The sequence below is a fragment of the Abrus precatorius genome, unplaced genomic scaffold (assembly GCF_003935025.1).
Source record: "Abrus precatorius isolate BTA unplaced genomic scaffold, Abrus_2018 Scaffold8, whole genome shotgun sequence".
Taxonomy (NCBI): domain Eukaryota; kingdom Viridiplantae; phylum Streptophyta; class Magnoliopsida; order Fabales; family Fabaceae; genus Abrus; species Abrus precatorius.
The window spans coordinates 19,670,700-19,679,291 of NW_020874428.1; positions in this window are offsets into that span (position 1 = coordinate 19,670,700).

Consider the following 8,592-nt stretch of genomic DNA (forward strand, 5'->3'; position numbering starts at 1 on the left):
TATGGTTTGAAAATAAGTGTGCAAAGGAATGTGAATAATGATTGGGGAAATCTAAGAGATGGGTATTGAGATAAGGGAGAAGAGATGGGAGTGTGGATGTGTGGTAGAGATTTGTTTCTTGGATTTCAGGGTATGTGTTGGCCACAACTTTGATGAGAAAGTGTGGATTATAGCAGCTCTTACATTTCAAGGATCATAGTTAAGATTTTAAGGGTTATGTGAATGTGGCCATGATAATGGATATTTCGAATATTGATTATAGAATATGCTAAAGAATATGGATTATAGAGAACTTGTTATCTGAGGAATCAATCTGGGCTTAATTGAATCTGATTTACATTTTACTTTTTACCCTTTATTTTGTCTTAAGAATTAATTTTCATTTGGATCAATTTGGATCTCTGTTTCATAGATTCTTTTAGTAAAAAAGACAAAAATAAAAAAAAATAAAAATACAAATCTGGAAAAGTATTGCCATCACAAATAACTTTCAACCCTAAAACAATGAATTTTTCCTTTACTATTGTTCATGCAAGAATAAGAAGAAAGTTATTTATAGTTTTTTTAATCTTTTGGTTATTTTGTAATTTGGTTTGGATTTTATTAACTTAGAAAAATATGTTACTATGTAGTATTTTATGTTTATCTCCTTCGATGAGTCATATTATGCAATATATAATTTTTTTACTTTCTTTTATTTGGTATTAAAATTTATTTATTTTAATTTTTACGTAGCAAAAATGTTACTGTAAATTATATTTATTTATTTTTCTTCATAATCTTTGTTCAAAATAAAGTTAATTTATAATATTAGTACTTTTTATTTAAAATTAACTAAAAAATTTTATTTGTATTATTTCTTAATTAAAATTTAATTTTTTCTTATATATAAAGAGGCATATAGTAATTTACAGTTAAAAATATTGTTAACTCTTTAATAAGATGCTTAAATTTTTTTTTTTATTTTTCACATTTTAGTATTTTTTTTGTTTTAAGTCTTTTAATATATATATATATATATATATATATATATATATATATATTCCTCTATGTTTCTGAAAGAACCACTCTCTTTGAGGTTTCCATTTCTCAGAGTAGAAATCTTTCCTAAGGGTTTCCTTATCAATAATGAATTTATGTGATAACATCATAAGACTCATTTAAGGAAGAGTAGGTTGGAGATTGGATACTCTGATTTTCTTCTTCTTTTTCAGAAGTCTGATAAACATTTCTAGGAATCCTAGAGGAAGTATCTAAACCCTGAAGATTTATAGAGGGGTCATGATTGACAGTCTTGGGAATATCAGGTCTAATATAAGATCTAGAAGAAAAAGATCTTCTAGCAGAGACAAAGTCAGATCGATTACTGTAAGCGTCGATCCTTGAGGAGAAATAGTTTCTTCTATCAAAGGTTATTTCAACTTTTCCAGAATTATCCTGCGAAATATCTTGTATTTGAGGAGCAGGTCGAGGAATACTGGGTGAGGCTTTATCCATAACCCATTTTTCTAGGAGAGTAACTTCGTCCCACTTGATGATTCTAGGTAGAGAAACGTTGGTCTTTGTCATATCAGTGATAAACAAAGTAGTCTCTCCTTTTTGAGGTTTAAGAAAGACTCTAGAAGCACAAGAGTTCATGACCTTGTACTGAATTCTATAGATAAGAGCTGCGGGAATGGATCCCTCTTTCATGTCTAACCCATGAAAGCAAATGTTAAGAAACAAAGAGTCTAGGATGTGTTCATCCATAAGACTCACTGTCTTGTTGGGAAAACAGTTAAAATAAATCGGTCCTTGACCGAGACTGGTTTCAACTGTTCCTATAAAAGAATCATCAAACTTATTATGACGAATATCTCTTAGACAAATTAAGACAGCAGCATCTATGCCTATGTCTATCAAAGGTTTGATTGCTACCTGAACACATCCTATGTGAAGGTATTTGTATTTTCTTTTGTGATCATTGAGAGAGGATTTAGACAGGAGATGAAATTCTTCTCCTATACCTTTACCTAAGGGGATATTGTTTTCAACAGTCTTGATGATGTAATCAGAACTATTTTTCTTGGGTTGATCTTCAGGAACATATAATGTATCCTGAGGAATAACTGGGATGGTCCAGTCATCCATACTTTGGTTGATTTCTTCGAACCGAACTTCTTCGTCGAAGAGGTTGTGTTTGGGTGTGATTTCAGGAGAATGTTTCTCCTGTTCATCAAAGAGATTGGTTTTTGTGGGACAGGAAGAAGATGAACTAGGGCCAGAACGGAAAGAAATGCGGGAAAAAGAACGTAAAAGTTTAGACATAATAAAATACTTCTAGCACATCACCTTCATCTGGTTCCGTAACAATATATCTGTTAATTATTCATAACTTGTTCGACTGGATCTGGTTATTTGGACTTTTTTTTTTTTTTTACATTTACAAATTCTGAAGTCCTTTTACTATAGTCACCAGCTTCTTCTGTTCTTATTTTCTTTTGAATACAGCATCGTCAAATTAGTCTTACTGCCCTTTCATCCACATGGGTCTTACTGCTACAGCCCTATTCAGAAGAACTAAGAACTGTTGTACTTCCAGTAAAAGATTTTCATAAAAAACTGTACATAAACAATATTTCAGAACTATTAGTTCGTGGCATTGTTACAGACAGGGACGACCATTTCTGGTCTCACCCGAAGGGCCTGTCAGCTGTCCAGCCTATAAACCATAGTTACAGAAATTTCATAAAGAAATTTAAAGTCCAGATCCAGAAGAACACAGCTACAAACAATTAATAGTTATATTCCTACTTCCCCATCAGGCTCTGATACTAGATAACCCTTGGTGGATCAAGGAAACAGAAAATAAAAGACTGAAAGGAAAGTAGGCAGTAGCAGGACTACTAACTAATTATAATGAATGTAAAATGCAGGATGTAAAAGTCAGGAATCAAAACATAAGAAACTAGAACGGCAGTGGAACCAGCACAGATCTAGTAGAGGGAGAAGAGAAGAAAGCTGGACGACGGTAGTCCGAATAGAATCGGCTAAGAGGGAGAAGAGAGGAAAATAATTTAAAACAACAAACTTTTATTGAAAAGATCTCAAAGAGGAAAGCTTACAAAGGATTGTTTCTCTTAGAGCTTCTCTCTCTAAATCTCTCTAAACTTGCTTAATAAAAGGGTGCCTCACAATATGGTCGATGACTCCTTTTAAAGAAAATTTTTAGTACTATTTCTACAGTTCCGGTTGGTAACTGGAACTATTAACTACAGTACTAGTTTTAAAGATCTTGGATGTCAATGCCGAAGCAGTCATCTTCATTTTGATACATTTCTTCTATATTGGTATCTTGTTTTGTAGAAGATTCTCCTTCTTCTTGGATTTGTAAGAGAAGAAGAACATCTTGCAAATTTTTCTTCATTTTTTCTTTTGTATCGCAACTTGATAAAAATGCTGCAATTTTAGATTTCTGGTTTAGGAACTGAAATGTTGCCGGGTCTGCTAAGTTTAATAATTTTGGATTCTTGCCAAAATATTCAGCAACACCTTCTGGACCAGCATGGTCGGCATTGAATTGATTCCACCATTTCACAAAGGAATATCTGTGAAGTAATGGAAGAGTGTCTTCATTTTCTGTTTTGCCATATCTATATTGCCATGAGAATACCCATGCTAAGGCAAAGTCAGAGAAGTATTTGAGGTCTGCTGGAATTCTTGATTCTCGCAAATATCTACCCTTGTAGATTCTGTATCCTTCTTTGACTGATGTAGGAAGAATTTCTTCGATTGGCCCAAAATAGTCCCACCATTGGAGAAACCAATTTGGAAAATCATAATTCTGATTCTTCTTGAAATATATTAACCAAGAATGTTGGTTAAGCTTATTTTGGAACCAGAAAGTTCTTGTCCATGCATCTATGTAATCCCAGTAATTATATCCTACTGGGTCAAAAGGTTGGAAAAACTTCTTATAAGAGTTCAGATTTTTCCCAAAAGCTTTTGGGGTTAAGACTTTTAAGATCTGGATTGTGGAATGGGTTGTGATTGATGGATCTTTTTGGTCTTTATAGTGTTTAATGGAGACGGAATCTGAATCCACTAAGATAAACTCATAGAATTGCCTGATTTTATTTGCCGTATAAGGTCTAAAATGAAATCCAGGTGGAAAGACTTTGGTAATAGCTTTGTACGGGTTTCTATCCCAAAATTTGGGTTCCATTTGTATGACTGAGGAAAATTTTCCTTTGGCCACATAATGGTTTGGATTAGTGGATTTTTGTTTTCCCTTTTGAAGGTCAAGGGTCCCTTCTGTTTTACTTGGATTGACTATTGTTTTCTGGGTTTGATTAAAAGACTGGAGTATGGTGTTTAGGCTTGCTAAATCTATTTCGATGTCTTCTTCAGAGGCAATGTCAGCCCATGATTTTTTTGGTAGACTACTCAAGCTTCCTTGTTGGACAGCTAGGAGTGTGCCAATTGGGAGAGCATAATCTGCTTTGGTTTGTTTTGTAGTTTTAATAGAAGAATCGGTCTTTTTGGAAGATTCTTGTGGAGTTCCAGATTGCTGTGTCGATGACTCAACAATTTGGATTGCTTTCTGAGTTGATGACTCAATGGGGGTCGATGACCCGGAAGAAGAGGATTTTGAACCTGCCGAAGCAGATTGTGGTTTTGATTTATTTAAAGTCAGGGCAAGTCTGACTCTGCCACCTCTGGTTGTCCCTCCCCTAGAAGGGGTAGTTGCCTTTCTAGGCATCTTACTTATCCTGTAAATATTCACGGGTAAGGTAGTCAGGAAGAGAGTTTGAAGTGCCTTTGAGATATTCGATATCAAAATCAAAAACACTTAAAATTGTTTGCCATCTTGCAAAGATTTGTTTTGAGGCAAGATTTTTTACATCTTTTTGTAAAATCTCTTTAGCAGACTTGCAGTCCACTCTAATAAGGAATTTTTGATTTAGTAAATCAGATTAAAATTTTGAAACACATAAAACGATTGCCAAAACTTCTTTTTTAACAGTAGAATAATTCTGTTGTGCAGAATTCCAATGTTTGGAAGTATATGCAATGATATGCTCATGTGACTCAATTTTCTGTTTGAGGATACCCCCGTAACCTATGTCGGAGGCATCAGTTTCAACAATTTTAAAGGCTTGGGGAATAGGAAGATATAAGCAATTTATCTTCCTGACTCTATTTTTTATTTCTTTGACGACATTGGTATGAATATCAGTCCAAGAAGGGGGATTTTTCTTAAGCCTATCATGTAAAGGTTTAATAATGTTATTTAGATGAGGAATAAAATCACCTACATAATTAAGACATCCTAAAAACCTTTGTAATTGGGTTTTATCAAGGATTCTATCTGAAAATTTATCAGCAAATTCTATAGACCTGCTGATAGGAATGATGGTACCTTGGTAGATATTGTGACCAAGGAATTTGACATTGGTCTGGAAGAGACTAACTTTTGATTTAGAAACGGCAAGACCGTTCTGTTTAATGATATTGATGAAAACATTTATATGTTTGAAATGTTGATCAATGGATTGAGAGAAAATTAAGACATCATCAATATAGACGATGACAAATTTGAATAAGGATTGAAAATGTCATTCATTATTTTCTGAAATTCAGAAGGAGCATTTTTCAAACCAAAAGGCATAACATTCCATTCGTAATACTCAAAGGAAACGGTAAAGGCAGTCTTGTACCTGTCATTTTCACAAATTTGGATCTGCCAAAATCCAGATTTCATATCAAATTTTGAAAAGATCTTAATAGAGTTTAATCTGTTAAGAATGTCTTTCTTGTTGGGAATAGGATGCCTAATCCACTGAAGGGCTTGATTAAGAGGTTTGTAATTAATGACAAGTGTGGGAGTACCCCTCTCAATCTCTGCCGGTTTATTAACATAAAAGGCAGAACACGACCAAAGACTCTTACTTTTCCTAATAAGTTTTTTGTCTAAGAGATCTTTGATCTCTTTCTGACAATAATGAAGGAGTTCTTCATTCATCTGGATAGGTCTGGCCTTAGTGGGAATCTGATTATCCTTGAAATCGGACTCATAAGGGAGGCTAAGAATATGTTTTTTCCTATTCCAGAAGGCACTGGGTAGGTCAGAACATATAGAAGTTTAGATTTTTCCCAAAAGGAATTGGATTTTCTTCTGAAGTGAAGGATTTTGTAATTGTTTTTCAATGTTGGCAAAAGAGACTTCTTCTTTCAGAAAATTGATTTGATTAATTTTATTTTGAATGGTGTTAATATTTTTTGTAAATGGTTTGTTAGAAAATTTAAAAGTTATTTGCTTTCCTAAATGATAAGTGAAAATATCATTTTTTGAAATTTGTAGAGGGAAGAGGGCTTTTATAAAAGGTATTCCCAAGATAACTTCATTTTTTAAATTTTTTACAAGAAGAAAGTTTGTTTCAATCTTGAGTCCTTGATTTTCAATCACAGCTTTAGAGAGTTTGTAATTAATTTTAAGTTTCGAACCACTAGCAGTGCTGAGTTTTTCAGAAGTTTTTTCAAAATATTTTGTAGGAATTAATCCTTCTAAAATACAGTTTGAATCAGCACCCGTATCGAAGAGGGCTAAAGTATCAAGAACAAAATCATTAATAACGATTCTGATGTTAATGTAAAATTTTTGTATTTTGACCTTGTTGATCAAACACATAAAAGTTTCTTCTAGATTACCAGAATCGTTCTTCACAGAATCATTATCTTCAGGAAGTTCTTCTTTCTCGCTATTAGATTCATCATCTAATTGGGAAAGAATAACTTGATGAATTTGTTGTTGATCTTTAATCTCTCTGATCTCTTTCTTGAGATTATTAATCTCAATCTGGAGATCCTGAATAGTGGTTGGTTTAATATTAGAATTCTTTTCTAATCTTTTGAAAATATTTGTAATATCAAATTTATTTGTAGTAAAATATTCTTTAGGTTTAGGTTTATTTTCTAAAACTTCTTTGAATTTATTTAAAAATTCTTTTCTTTCTTGGGGATCAGAAATGGAACTTATTGCTTCAAAAAGAAGGTCTTGTTCTTTTGTCAAAACATTAATTTCTGGAGTATCATCACTATCAGAAGAGGAAACTTGGTCATCGTTTTGGATTTGGTTGATATCTTCCTCAGATTCTTTGACAGAATCTTCATCAGAGGACTCAATAAGGAGATTGTTAATCTGGTCTTCTATAGAAGGCTCAAGATTAAGGCTGCTAATTTTCTTTTTTAGCCTACAGTATTTGCTGATATGGCCAGGTTTACCACAATTGTAACAGGTTACGCCTGTTCTGGGTGTCTTAGGAATGTTGGTGGGGATGACATTTTCCCCTTGCTTTCTAGGAATAGGTTTTCTATTGTACTTACGTTTGTAAGACTTTTTGTAAGGTTCAACAGCCTCTTTTTTAGGGGCATGTTTCTTCTTTTTGAATGAGTAAGATGGAAGACCAAACTGCTTGCAGAAAGATCCTAATTCTTTCTTGCTCAAGGCTTTTTCTTTGGCAAGCTGCTTTTGGAGTTTATCCTTCTGGCAAACTTTAATACCGTTATGAATAATGATAGCAGTAAGCTGACCATAGTCATAACTGTTATAATTGATTTCTCCAGTGGGAGAATGACTTCGAAGTTTACTTCTAATAAGATCTCCAAAAGCTTTAGGAAGCCCATCAAGATATTTTTCCTTCCAATAGGCTTAGTTGCAATCTTCTCTGGTTAGGACCTTAGACATGAAGGTATCTTTATACCATTTGAAATGTTCTAAGGAATCATATTTGAGGTTTGAAAGGAGTTCACCGGATCTTTCTCTCCAAAGAGAAGATCACCCAGGAAATGTTAGGATATTGTGTATAACAACGTATACACAGCGTCAGGGAGACGCTCATTGTCACTGACAATAGTTTTTCCCTTATCATCTATTTTAACTGCAGAGATGATGTTTTCTCTATCAGCTTCAGTGAGATAATTATCCCACCAACCTTTGAGTTGGCCAATAAAACCAGCAACAAGAATATAAACAATGGTGTCTTCAGGTATATTTTGGTTAGTAAAATAGCTCACGGCGACAACCGACATGTTTTGGAGTTTGGCAATGATATTATATTCAGATAATCCATCAATATTCCAAATATAGATATCATTAGAATTGAAACTTTGAATAAAATCTTGTTTTTCTTCTAAGATAAGATCAAGAGCAGTAGCTCTATTATAATAAAGTTTGGAAGAATTTTTCCAATTGTTGATATGATTGATAGCCAAAACAGAATTTATTTCTGAATGATGTTCTGAGTCAGTTTTGGAGATAACATTGACAGTTTTGGCTAGAGATCTAGTTCTAGGTTTAGCACTAGACTCTTCAGAGGGTTGAGGAGTGTCGGGAATAGTGGTAAGAAGGCTAGTAATTTTACTAAGCAACTTATTCTGGTTATCCTCGTTCACTCTGATTTTCTCTTTTTGCCTAAGTTCTAAGATCTTTTGCTTAGCTTTGGCACTAATCTTAAAAGGTTTAAACAGAGGTTTTTCTAATTGAGGTTGAGAGGATGAAGAAGCCATTTCTTCAACTTTAGGTTTGACAGGATTAATAGAGATTTTTTCTCC